Raw genomic sequence first — 14554 nt, forward strand, 5'->3', positions numbered from 1 at the left:
AAGGCATTGTGGGGCAGCATTTTCTCTTAGTTTGAAACCCGCCTTTCCTATGATCGAGAGAATTCGAACGGCACTTATCATGGCTGCCACTGAGGTACTTCCGGGTCATTTCACTCCGTTAGGAAGGCAACCCTGCATTGTCTTTCACATACACTATCATTCTCTCACACACACACTACTATAAATAACCCTCATACATACTACAATTCCTCTCTCACATACACTATCATTCTTTCTCACACACAAAGTTTTCCATCTTGCATACACTACTAGAGTATAATATTGTAGTATGATGTTGTCTGTAAGTGGGAATAATAGTGTTTCTAAGAAAATACAGTTTGGTGTGTAAGTCAGTTTGATTTATGGCCCAAACAAAGTGTGTGAAAGAGAGTATGATTGTGTGTGTAAAAGTGTTTAGCAATATGTATAAAAAGAGTTTAAATGTGTATGTGTGAGATTCTGATATTGTTTGTGAAGACCAAGTATGAGTTATGAGCTAGACGGCCTCTAAATATATTCCTCGTGGATTCATCTTCTTATTACAGACACATGCATTTCCTAACATTCGGTCTATATGCTGTAAAATGTATTATCTCTTCGATTTACACACGGCATCTATTGCACGTCTGTCCGTCCTGGGAGAGGGATCCCTCCTCTGTTGCTCTCCCTGAGGTTTCTCCATGTTCCCTTTAAACTGTGGGTTTTACTCTGGAAGTGTTTCCTTGTACGATGTGAGGGTCTAAGGACAGAGGGTCTAAGGACAGAGAGTCTAAGGGACAGAGGGTGTCGTTTTTTCTCATACTGATATTCTGAACAATCTGTGCTGTTGTATTTTCTGTATATGTACAGCACTTTGGCTCGACCAAAATCGTTTATAATGTGCCATATAAATAAAACTTGATGTGATTTGATGTAGCACAGAGAGAGAACAACTGCTAACACCAAAGAGGAAATAATCTGTACCCTCATACGGTATGAAAACACAGCTTCAGTGCATCAGAGCTGAATTTGTTGCATATAAACGACTAAACGAATCCAGACACGTTTCCCAGCTTCTAATTGGCCTTGACAAATCATCATGTTCCCCCTTTGGGTTTTGCTAGCAATGATGCTGATGCTGAAATAATTTTAAGGTCCAAACACCCTGCTAAATATGCGGATTCTGCATCTGGAAACTTTACTTCTTCTTCCCATATGAGAGGAGTAATTCAATTACACTATATACAAAGGTAAATACAATAAGAATATGGCAGATTGCTGTATATGGACTTCATTTAGTGTCCGGTTTTGCAAAGGCACTCATTCACACCCTTTATATATACAATGTTGGGTTAGTAAATCTACAGAGATGGCAAAAGTACACACATCCTTTACTCAAGTAGTGTTGTAGTGACTAGGGACCAATGAAAACGTTGTCATGTTGCCGTTGTTGATGTTGATGTTTAAAAATACTCTGGTAGAAGTAGAACTGACTAACTTCTTTCCTCAAGTAAAAGTAAAGAAGTATGGGCTTTGAAATGTACTTCAGTAAAAGTACCCATAACTAGCAGCTGTTGTAAAGAGTACCTGACCTCCCTTTATATTAATAGAACAATAATGTCGTTGTTAGCTAATGAATGTTTCCATGCGGAACAACGGCAACATGACAACGTTTCCATTGGTCCCTCTTCTTCAGAGAAGACCAGGACAGTGATGGATACAACGGATCGTGTTCAAATCAATAGGCACGCAATGACTCTAAAGAATATGATCACGCACCAAACACACATTCAGACTAAAGGAACCAGCTGTTTGGGAAATTAGAGAAGTAGAAAGTACAGGTATTTGTGTTCAACATGTAAGAAGTAGAAAGTTCAGGTATTTGAGTTCAATATGAGAGAAGTAGAAAGTACAGCTATTTGAGTTCAACATGTAAGAAGTAGAAAGTACAGGTATTTGGTGTTCAACATGTAAAAAGTAGAAAGTACAGGTATTTGTGTTCAACATGTAAGAAGTAGAAAGTACAGGTATTTGAGTTCAACATGTAAGAAGTAGAAAGTACAGGTATTTGTGTTCAACATGTAAGAAGTAGAAAGTACAGGTATTTGTGTTCAACATGTAAGAAGTAGAAAGTACAGGTATTTGAGTTCAACATGTAAGAAGTAGAAAGTACAGGTATTTGTGTTCAACATGTAAGAAGTAGAAAGTACAGGTATTTGAGTTCAACATGTAAGAAGTAGAAAGTACAGGTATTTGTGTTCAACATGTAAGAAGTAGAAAGTACAGGTATTTGTGTTCAACATGTAAGAAGTAGAAAGTACAGGTATTTGAGTTCAACATGTAAGAAGTAGAAAGTACAGGTATTTGAGTTCAACATGTGAGAAGTAGAAAGTACAGGTATTTGAGTTCAACATGTAAAAAGTAGAAAGTACAGGTATTTGGGTTCAAAATGTAAGAAGTCAAAGTAGAAAGTCGTCAGAAAAATAAGTAATGGAGTAAAGTACTGATACCAGAACTTAAGTACAGTAACAAAGTATTTGTACTCCACTGCTTCCCACATCTGGTAGTCTATCTCGGCCAAGTTTAAGAATATAATTCAAAGAATACAAACAAATTATAAATAAATCAAACTATTTATATACAAGAAGCAGTAATGTAAAATGTGCAAATTCTTCTACAATATATAACAATTATGTATGTTAAAAAATATAAAGCTGTTTAGTAAAACTAATAATGATATTAATGCTGAAAACCAGATTATTGTGTGAAATATACAGTGTGCCGTGTCTTCTGTCTCTTGTGCCTCTCTGCCTTTGTTCTGATTGTTAAATCTCTGTTATCCTTGTGGGCCTGTAAGCTGTTGAATTTACGCCAAATGTACCAAGTCAAGTTTGGATTGTGGTGCTCAGTCGTGTTTGTTTAGAGATCTCAGTCGTTTCTACAGCAACAATGGGCAGCCCAGAATAAGCCGGAAATAAACAATGAGCCATTTTCTGATTTTACAGCACTTCTCGGATTGTGTGTGATACATTTAGAGCTCTAACCCTTTCATGCATGAATTATGAAAGCCTCACTAATGCTAATGCTAGCATTAGCTATATTTACCTTGTTTACACTTAGCGGTACTAAGTGTTAATCTGTGTATGTTACACTTGCATGTATGAGATCATTAAGTGCCTTGTAACTTCTTTGTGTATAGTTTCACTCCGTTTGAATGTCAGTAGACTGCAAATAAGTCAATAAAGGAGCATGGCTGCTCATTCCCTGGTTCTCAAAAGACTTTGGCTGGCTGTTTAATCTATGTTCACACTGAGACAGTACAACACATAGAGAGAACAGTACACCTATAGTGTACATACAAGCAGGTCACACAGTATGATCACAAATAGATATTTTTTGGATTACATATGATCTATTCTTATGTAACAAGACATGAAACTGTTAAAGGTGGGGTAGGTAAGTTTCAGAAACCGGCTCGAGATACACTTTTTGTTATATTCCATGGAATGCTCTTAACATCCCGATAGCAATGAATATCTGAAGTGCTTTGACAAAAATCCATAACATTTCATCTGTAGAAGCCGTAATACTGTAAAAAGTACAACTAATCCGTTTAGCCGGGCCGGCCCTGATGGATTTATGGATTTTATGGATTTTTTTGTCAAAGCACTTAAAATATTCATTGCTATCGGGATGTTAAGAGCATTCCATGGAATATAACAAAAAGTGTATCTCGAGCCGGTTTCTGAAACTTACCTACCCCACCTTTAATTTTAGTTTAATTTAGTCTAAATAACTCAAAATTAGGTACTACTGTCTTATTGGGCCCATATTGAGCAGAGAATTTTAAGACCAAAACTCATGTAGTACAACAACTTTCTTACTTGCAATAAATAAGCACTAATTAGAGGGTTATTGAGGAAAAACTCTCAACTAATGGCCTATTACTTGTATAATCTGGTCATGTAGAATAAGGCATTAATAAGTGTTTTATAATGACTAATAAATAGCTAATATACTGCTAATGTGCATGTTAATTATCAACTAGTTGATGGTGAATTTGTGTACCTTAATATAAAGTGTTACCAAAAGTTCTTATTGCAGCTCAAATGTAGCCGTGCTCTGAGCAGCTTCAGGCTTTGTTTTCAAGGCTGTAAGCTGTTTATTTACGCCAAATGTACCAAGTCAAGTTTGGATTGTGGTGCTCAGTCGTGTTTGTTTAGAGATCTCAGTCGTTTCTACAGCAACAATGGGCAGCCCAGAATTAGCCGGAAATAAACAATGAGCCATTTTCTGATTTTACAGCACTTCTCGGATTGTGTGTGATACATTTAGAGCTCTAACCCTTTCATGCATGAATTATGAAAGCCTCACTCAGGATTTTTTACCAAGCGTTTTTATTGCTCTTGGGGCATTAAAAACAAGATTTTAACACATTTTTTATCTAGTTTTTTCAAATTTAAAAAAAATGTATATGTCCACTCAGATGGACAGTATGCGATAAAGTCTAAACTGAAAACTTGTACATTTGGAAAAAATGATAAATAAAGATGTGTAAACTTAAAATTACAGTATAATAACTTAAGTATATTGATTTAAGGCCCAAAAAGATATTGCAAATGAAGTATTTTCAAGAAGAACAGTAGCAGTAACAGTATGAAGTTTAGTTGAAATATAGCCAGTGATGCATGACGCCCACTGTAGTGGACAGGTGAATAATCATGATTTCCTGCAAACATAAAATCAATACTTTGACAATGTATGAATTATTTGATTCCTTTGTTGTTACTTGATGTCACCAAATGTTTTATACCTGCAGGGAGCGCTCTCCATGAAAGGACTGGCAGGATATCGGCAGGTGACTTGGTCCATCTGGCTTTCTGTCGTTCATCTTGGTTTAGAGACATGTATCATGCACTTCTTGCACTGACTTTCCACTGAGGGGCAGTGGGATGATGCAATAGGGTCCTATGTAGTGGCTGATGGTGCAACTATGCAAAAAAAAAACATGCATATACAAGAAAACACCTTTTGAATAGCTGTCCACTGTAGTGACTTCTATGCGTGAAAGGGCTAATGTAATAAATGAAGCCATGTCTGTACAATAGTGATGAAAAAGGGCTGGCACACATTCCCTGAGCCTTACCTCTGAGAGCGAGACTTCCTCCCCCTGTCTCTGCAGCTGAGAGTCACTTCAGCTCTTCCTTGTATCCCAGTCAAACCCCTCATCCTCCCACAAGCTCGCTTTAAACAAAGAACCAGACCAGAGAGAGGCAGACTCAGCCCGTAAAGCTCCTCTCCCTAAACTGCCATCACTTCAGTCTTTGTTCTTGCTTATCTGTTACACTCTCCACACTTTTATCCCTCTCTCAGTCATGTCTCTGTTTCTCTTCGATCCCCACCCTACAATTACAGAGAGATACATCACGTATTCTGTGTGTGTGTGTGTGTGTGTGTGTGTGTGTGTGTGTGTGTGTGTGTGTGTGTGTGTGTGTGTGGTGTGTGTGTGTGTGTGTGTGTGTGTGTGTGTGTGTGTGTGTGTGTGTGTGTGTGTGTGTGTGTGTGTGTGTGTGTGTGTGTGTGTGTGTGCGCGTGCGTGCGTGTTTGTGTGTGTGTGTGTGTGTGTGTGTGTGTGTGTGTGTGTGTGTGTGTGTGGTGTGTGTGTGTGTGTGTGTGTGTGTGTGTGTGTGTGTGTGTGTGTGTGTGTGTGTGTGTGTGGTCTAGCATTACTATACTTGTGGGGACCTAAATCTGTTTACATAGTCAAGTGTGGGGACTGGCTTCCCTTATGGGGACAAATTGGAGGTCCCCATGAGGGGGATCATTAATTTTAGGGTGAAGACTTGGTTAGGTTTAGGATTAGGGTTAGGGTAAGGGTTAGGGTTAGGCATGTGTTGGTTATGGTTAAGGTTAGGATAAGTCTCCAGGAAATGCATGTAAGTCAATGTAATGTCCCCTGAAGTGATGTATACATGTTGTGGTGTGTGTGTGTGTGTGTGTGTGTGTGTGTGTGTGTGTGTGTGTGTGTGTGTGTGTGTGTGTGTGTGTGTGTGTGTGTGTGTGTGTGTGTGTGTGTGTGTGTGTGTGTGTGTGTGTGTGTGTGTGTGTGTGTGTGTGTGTGTGTGTGTGTGTGTGTGTGTGTGTGTGTGTGTGTGTGTGTGTGTGTGTGTGTGTGTGTGTGTGTGTGTGAAATGGAATAGGACGTGTCGACAGCAAGTTTTTCCTTGTGTGCTGCCACCTAATCTCACGCATGATTAGGAGAGCAATAACACGACTGTCTGAGCAGGTTACGAAAATGTGGGGTCCCGTGTGAGTGCGTGTGTGTGTGTGTGTGTGTGTGTGTGTGTGTGTGTGTGTGTGTGTGTGCGTGCGTGCGTGCGTGCGTGCGTGCGTGCGTGCGTGCGTGTGTGTGTGTGTGTGTGTGTGTGTGTGTGTGTGTGTGTGTGTGTGTGCGTGCGTGCGTGCGTGCGTGCGTGCGTGCGTGCGTGCGTGCGTGCGTGCGTGTGTGTGTGTGTGTGTGTGTGTGTGTGTGTGTGTGTGTGTGTGTGTGTGTGTGTGTGTACACTGTTATGTCTACAAAACATATATTGAACCACTAACTGTGACATCACAACCAGAGTCTCTCTGTCTTTAACCTGTGTTCCTTTAGTTTTAAGTGTCCAATGTCCTTTTTCTATTATTTCTTGTTTATCAGTAATTAGAAAACCTTTGCTCGCCTTGCAGCGGGGAAATACACGATGTTACAAGCAGCAAAGATGCAGTGCAGATAAAAGGCAAAAGGGAAAAGGAGTAGACTTACATATTAAATAAAAATGGCCGACCCGTGCAAAAGTGCTTCAACGGCGCTATAAACATTTCCATTAGGATAAACGCACTATTCAAAAACGATGTAAATATGAAAAGTCAAATGTGCCAACACTCATGCAAACGAGGACACATCTTCACCAACTTGTCAACATATGCACAGCGTTTACTAAAAGCACAGCATAAACGAAACGCTGCAAATGTGAAAAGGCTGCAAGAAGCTCAAAACACAACGGAAACCAGGGGACAATAAAAAGTGACGCACACAACTGGGATTAAAGCGCTTGTTGACTTTCAGGGATTATAACATGTGCTAATAAATGATTCTGGGAAATTACCTAAAAAGTTGTATCATCTTATTCCAACAATGTGATCACATGATTCCTTCTTTGTTATTGCATATCTGCTGTAAGCTAGCTAGCTAATGTTGCTAAGCTAGTCATTTCAAATATAGCTACTGCCAAAACACTTTGAAACAGACTAACTCTGCCAACAGGGGGTGCATCACTTTTTAGTTTCAATGCTTTTGCCCAAACTATTTGTTACAGTGTGTATTGCGTTGCTTAGTTTCGTTTTTTACACCTGCTGCATCAAAAACCTCCGGCTGCTTCACGTCACCTTTGACCTCCATCTGACCGTCCTGATTACTTCCTTTCACTTACATAAACCCCCCTTTTTAAAAGCATGCCGCCAGTGGACTCTTCTCTAAAAAAGCTTGATTGCCCACTATTTGGATAACTAAACACACACACATACACACACACACACACACACACACACACACACACACACACACACACACACACACTCAGGAAAGCGCTCCCTTACTTGACAGATGAGCACTAATGGTTTCCACTCAGCCTGCTTTTACCTTAAATTGCTGCTCCCCTCCACCCCTGCTTCCTCTCTATCCCACCACTCACTCATCCTACTGAATTTTCTTCTTCTTTCTTTCACTTCCCGCCTCGGCCCAGTCTGTGACTTTCCCATCACGCTGCTTTTGACTGTAACAGCTATGATGTACTTTGATGACAAATAAAACAAAATTGAGGGAGCAAAGAGAGCTTTTATGCTCAAGCATCCAGATGCAGGTTTGTGTGTGTGTGTGTGTGTGTGTGTGTGTGTGTGTGTGTGTGTGTGTGTGCGTGCGTGCGTGCGTGCGTGCGTGTGTGTGTGTGTGTGTGTGTGTGTGTGTGTGTGTGTGTGTGTGTGTGTGTGTGTGTGTGTGTGTGGTCTAGCATTACTATACTTGTGGGGACCTAACTCTGTTTACACAGTCGCGTGTGGGGACTCGCCTCTCTCATGGGGACAAATTGGAGGTCCCCATGAGGGGGATCATTAATATTAGGGTGAAGACTTGGTTAGGTTTAGGGTAAGGGTTAGGGTTAGGCATGTGCTGGTTATGGTTAAGGTTAGGATAAGTCTCCAGGAAATGCATATAAGTCAATGTAATGTCCCCCGAAGTGATTTATACATGGTGTGTGTGCGTGTGTGTGTGTGTGTGTGTGTGTGTGTGTGTGTGTGTGTGTGTGTGTGTGTGTGTGTGTGTGTGTGTGTGTGTGTGTGTGTGTGCGCGCGCGCGTGCGTGCGTGCGTGGAGTGGGGAGGGACTGTCAGAAAGCAAGATAACAGCTCATCTGAAGTTGTGGAGTACAGCGCCCCCCTGTGGTGATGTTTGCCTTGGATTATAAATGTAACAATGGATTGATCTCTAATAATAAGACCATTATAATAGACATATTATATATATATATATATATATAAATATATATATATATATATATAGACATTATAATAAGAAACCAACAAAAACTCTGATTAGTTCAAGTATTTTTTCCGTTTGCATGTTTCCAACATACCGACGATGTGTACCAATAACTAGTTTGCATATATATATATTAACAATAGTATTGTTATTGATTTATGTATATTTATTTCTATATATATATACAGTATATATATTGTTTTTTTCCCAATTATTTATTTTTTATATTTCTTATATTTGTATGGTTTTGTGTTTGTTTTGTTGTGTCTATAGTCCATATGCCCTTTGTGTCAATAAAGACTTGCAACAAAACAAACCAAGACATAAAATAGTTCAGATGGTAAATGTAGAAACATATATACAATATAAAATAAAGATATACCTTTCTCTTCATTTGCATATTATAGTGGATAGTGATTGGGATGAGAAAAATGAATGTAATATTATATTATGAGAAATAAACAGAATGGAAAAACAACCTTTACAACAGAGAGATGTTGAAGAAACTGTGCAGCTTTAGGCCTAACATTGAGAAACTAGGACAGACATTTATTCATACAGTTGAAGTTACAGGGATAGTGCACATCAGTAGACATTTCTGTAAGTGTCCACTTTAGCCGACAGCTAATTATCCATCTTGGCTTATTCCCAGTCCCTTGGCAGGTGTATTGACAGCTATGACATCCAAATTAAAAAAAGGTCTCTTTTTATACTAAAAGCTGTGCATTTTGCACGGCCTGATTGTGTAACAGCGTATAAAACCAGCAGGGATGCTGCAGGAAACAGTTGTCTGAGGTTTGAATCTGCTTCTGAACTCAGGTGAAATTATGAAACAAGTGTTTTCATTAATAATGTTAATGTATTACTTTTAAATTGTCCAATTTGTTTAGGTTATTAAAAAAAACAATTGCTGTTGATAACACGACCACCATTTTAGTGTAGACCAGTGTTTCATATCCCGTTTATAGGACGATGACCCCGACTAACTTTAAGTGACATATTTCATGGATATGTTATAATTATAATATTACATTTTTGTGAATTTTTTTTCACAGATATGAATGGCATCCTGAGATATAAGCCAACTGTTGTAATATCTTAAATCCCTTAAAACAAGAAGGCCTCGAAATCGATGTGATTTTTTTTGGATCTACTTTAATATAATGTGGTTAAATACAGTTTCATTACATAACTGACAAGATAGACAGAAAATGGCAAACAAGAAACCTCAGTGAATAAAAAGGTCAGGATTATCAGAATACAAACATGTAACACATTCCTAAAAATGTATTTTTGTTCAATAAAATGACAACATTTTAAGAAAAACGCCTCAAACCTGTAGCCATTTACTGTAATATCGCACCATATCAGGACTGGATATCACGTGAAGCCTGCTCTGTTCACTGACCCAGACTGACACTGGTGGTAGGTGCACACTGAATACACACACTGCACACAGCTCAGTGTTACCTCGAGGCCATGGTGGGTTAATCTGGCTGTAAGTAGGGGGGTGCATGTTTGCAGCTGTAAAACATCACATTACCTGACATACTGTATGTACACATTAATAGTGATTATACAACTCTGACCTTAATTCTGAAATGCCAAAGAGTGTGTGACAACATCAGTTCAGTTTCTTTCTTCACATTTCTCATCTCTCTCCTTTCATTTCCTCTCTTAATTTCACTGTCGCTGTCCATTAAAGGCAACATTCACTTCCTTTTAAATCTGTGCTAAAACAATACTGACAAGCCTATCTGCAATGGAATAGTGTTTGGGCTGCAGTAATCATTGCTGCTGCAAAAGCATCCTTTACTAAAGTGAATTAGTTGTAAGGGATAGGGGATAGAGGCCTCGTTCTGTGTAGAGATGTTTCCTTGCTGGGCTGCAGGTCATATATTGCTAAACACAAATAGGAAATGTTGGGCTTATAAGTAATGTAACCACATTTGTCTCATCAGACTGCTGAAACATCATAGTCAAAATATACTTTCAAAATCATGCAAAACATATATATATATGATTGATACTTAAATTGAAATTGTTTTTCATAAAAGGAATCACATCACTATGTTACACTTACGCTATTGGCTAGCGCTCCAACACAGTGTACGTGATAGGCTAAGGGGCGGGACATCTCTAAAGGTTGACCAATCACCACAGAGCCTGCCAGCTAACCAATCAGAGCAGAATGGGCTCTGGTTTCAGACAGAGGGTGAAATAATACAAATATGAACCTAAAAATGAGCATAATAAGGCCCGTTTAAATTAAAGTAGCATAATACGATATGTCTTCAAAGTCATATACAAGTAAAAGATCAAAAGTATCAGCATCACATACTTGGGTATGGTGGGTAGGTAAGGTGGGTAGGTAGTTTGAGAAACCGGCTCGAGATACACTTTTTGTTATATTCCATGGAATGCTCTTAACATCCCGATAGCAATGAATATATTAAATGCTTTGACAACAAAATTATAAAAAAATGTCATCTGTGGAAGCCGTGGCGCTGTAAAAAGCACGACCAATCATTTTAGCCGGCCCGGCTAAAGTAACTGGGTGGCCTACCTGCCTGTCAGCCTTTCATCTGTGCACAAACTTATCTCGTGCCCTCATTGGTCATGTGCGCGTTCGTGTGTGTTGGAGGAGGGGCTCTGTAAGGAAGTCTGAAGGAAGGGGCAGATTTTTTCCGGCTGCGTAACCTACTTTCAAATTCTAGCGCACTCGAGCTGGTTTCTCTATTCTTATCTCCCATACCTTTAACTTGAATGATTGTATTGTACATCTGGCTACTTTTGCTTTAACTTTTGTTTTCCCTGCTTTTAATGCTTTTTCTAAATCACTTTCACTTGCCTTGTTAATACATGTGGCTGCCTTGCTGATGCTTCATGTATTCATATCCTAAATGTTTAAAAAGGCAAAAATGCCTCTACATTGTGTGTGTTTTAAAAATTCAATGATTTCCAAAATAACACATTTCACTGCTCAATAAAGATTAGAAGCCTTTAGAGAAATTGATTTCCTGGTATTGACTGTGGTGGATCCTCTGAGCCTCCTCACTCTGTCTCGCTCTGCAGAACAGTTCACATTTGTCTGATGGTGAAAAGAGTGGGAAAACATTTAAAGGGATGTGTTTTTACAAACTCATTCAGGGTTTAGATCAGCCTTTTGAGATGAAAGTGCGTGTAACAGACCTTAAAGCCTGCTTGTAGCCTTTTTTCTATCCAGGTAAAAATCCCATTGAGATCAACGATGTCTTTTACAAGGGAGACCTGCCGCACATTGGTTACACAACAGAAATACAACAGAAAACAAAAAGCACACATACAACATAATGACAGGGGTACAATTTACAAACGTATTCACATTCACAATGACAGGTAGTATCAAATATCATTTCAGCAGCTGTGCTTTAAAATGATGCAGGGGAACCAAAATGCTAATTTTCAAAATGTTTTGCAAGTGTTCCAAGCTAGAGGAGCTGCGCACATAAAAGCTTTAGTGCCTAAAACAGTCCTAGCACTTGGTACATGTAATAAAAACACATCCTGGGATCTCAGGCAATAGCTGCGACTCTCTGTGATATCAGAGAGCAGATGTAAGGTGGTAGTTGACCCAGCATGGCTTTATATATGAACACGAAGGTGGTAGTTTACCCAGCATGGCTTTATATATGAACACGAAGGTGGTAGTTTACCCAGCATGGCTTTATATATGAACACGAAGGTGGTAGTTTACCCAGCATGGCTTTATATATGAACACGTAGACTGAGTCTCCGAACAGTAAGTGATGGCAGACCTGTCCTGGCATACAGGGCACAGTGATGAGTGAGTGCTTTACAGTTAGTAACAAATCTCAGCGCACTGTGATACGCGGCACTTAACTTGATCAGGGTAATGGAAAGGTGCATTCATTACCATAGTCCAGCACAGGTAAAAAGGTCACAGAGACTATAGCATTGTCCTGGCCTCAAGCGAGAAACAGGACTTGTTTCTGAAAAAGAAACCTAGCTTCACCCTCAGCTTTCTAAGCAGATTATTGACCTGAGGTTTAAAAGAGAGACAGTCATCAAGCCAGATACCGAGGTATTTACAATAGGCAACCACTTCAAGTACTTTTCCTTGCGTAGCAACAATATCCAAAGTTGTCTCCGGTGTCTTTTTGGCTTTTGAAAATAGCATTACTGTTTTATCCACATTTAAAAGAAGCTTAAGCTCAGAGAGCTGCATCTGGATAATATTACAAACAGCCTGTAATTTAACAACAGCCTCCTTAATGGAAGGACCTGCACAATACATCACGGTATCATCAGCATAGAAATGAGAGAGCTCGAGAGAGTCGACTGAATATATTTGCAGTTTTTCAGCAACACATCACGGATTCTGCTGCAGGGATTGTGGCTTGAAAAGCCACGGCAGCAGTACATCTGAAATGACACCTTATAAAGGTCATTCAAAAATAAAAGCGTCCCATGAATGAATTGTGATTCAAGTGCCCTCTGTTAAAGTTCAGCTCACCCACAATCCCTCCCACTCCCACTTCCACTTATCAGCCATGTTGAATTACATTTGTTTAGTACAGTATGCCTTGTCATTTATCACTTATGTAAGTTGTCACCATGACGAGCTCTTGTCATCATCTTTGTGTGTTTGTGTGTTTCTGAAGTGAGATGCTTGAGAATTGTTTTAATCTTAGCTCTAGATTTCGTAATTAAATTATCTTCTGCCTGTTGTCATTTTAAGATAAAATAGATATGATTATAATACAAAAATAATAACTATTTCATAATAATCAAAGAAGATATATAAAAAAATAGGTTGACCCCACTGGTCACCTAGCGCCATGGATTCATATTTAAAAAATATATAAAATAAAATATTAATACGAATGTTTACATGGAGACAAGATGCTCTGTAATTATTGTGCAATTATTATTACATGTTTTATAGTTATATATTTGAATTATAACCAAGATGTAGAAGGCAAGACACAAAATATTGTTTTGTGTTTTGAAAACTCAAAAGAAAATATATATAATTGCAGAAAATGATGATGGAGAAAGCAGAAAAGCTGAAGCCGTTACCAGCTTTCCTTCATCAATGAAAAGATCTCCCACTGACTGTGCTTTTTGAAATGTCATCTTTGCATTTCAATAGAGAGGAATGTCTCACCCCTGCATTGAAGACACTTTTTTATTTTTTATCTTTGCACACCAAACTGTGGATAATAAATACAGGAACTGTTTTTGCCTCTTAGAAACTCAGTGGCAGCTGACTTCAGAGAAAACAACTTCACTTCAGATTATCCAACAGATCCTCAACCATAAGAGCTCACAGGCAACACAAAGAAAAAAGGGAGAGGCGGTACCTGAAGACCCACCTTGATAAGAGAACTGACATATTGCCTTTTCATTTTGACACCAAAAGATTGGGATGTTTTTGCTTTTTGAATACCAATGAAGAGCATGCTAGGTTTCTAAAAGTGAAATGTAAAGGGCTGTTTTAATTTTCAAAGAGAAAAAAGCATTTTCATTTTAACTTAATTAAATATTGTTTGTATAAATGGAAAATCCTGTTGAAATCAATTCAATTCAAAACCTTTATTTATCCAGGTGGAATCCCATTGAGATCAATGATCTCTTTTTCAAGGGAGACATAGGGAAATGTTTATATTGCACTTTAATCATCACATTTGATATACTATTTGAATAGTGTGCACTGTACAGCCGGGTCAGACAGCTTTTCCATGTTGATTTTAATATGATCAGATTAGTATGTGAAAATGTAAATGCAAAAGTAGATATTGCCTTAATGGGCTTCGAGACATACACAAAAATACAAAATGCAGGTAAAGGTCAACGTCAACGTTGTCATGATGTTTCATGCTTATACTGAGGCATTTTTGATGTGAGCTTGGTTAAATTAAAGGTAAGTTTTTAAAAATGTAAACAAAAACACTTTAATGTCAAGGAAAATATCAAGAGAAAGACAGCTGCAAGAGCACCCTAA

This window comes from Pseudochaenichthys georgianus, chromosome 1 (assembly GCF_902827115.2).
Source record: "Pseudochaenichthys georgianus chromosome 1, fPseGeo1.2, whole genome shotgun sequence".
Taxonomy (NCBI): domain Eukaryota; kingdom Metazoa; phylum Chordata; class Actinopteri; order Perciformes; family Channichthyidae; genus Pseudochaenichthys; species Pseudochaenichthys georgianus.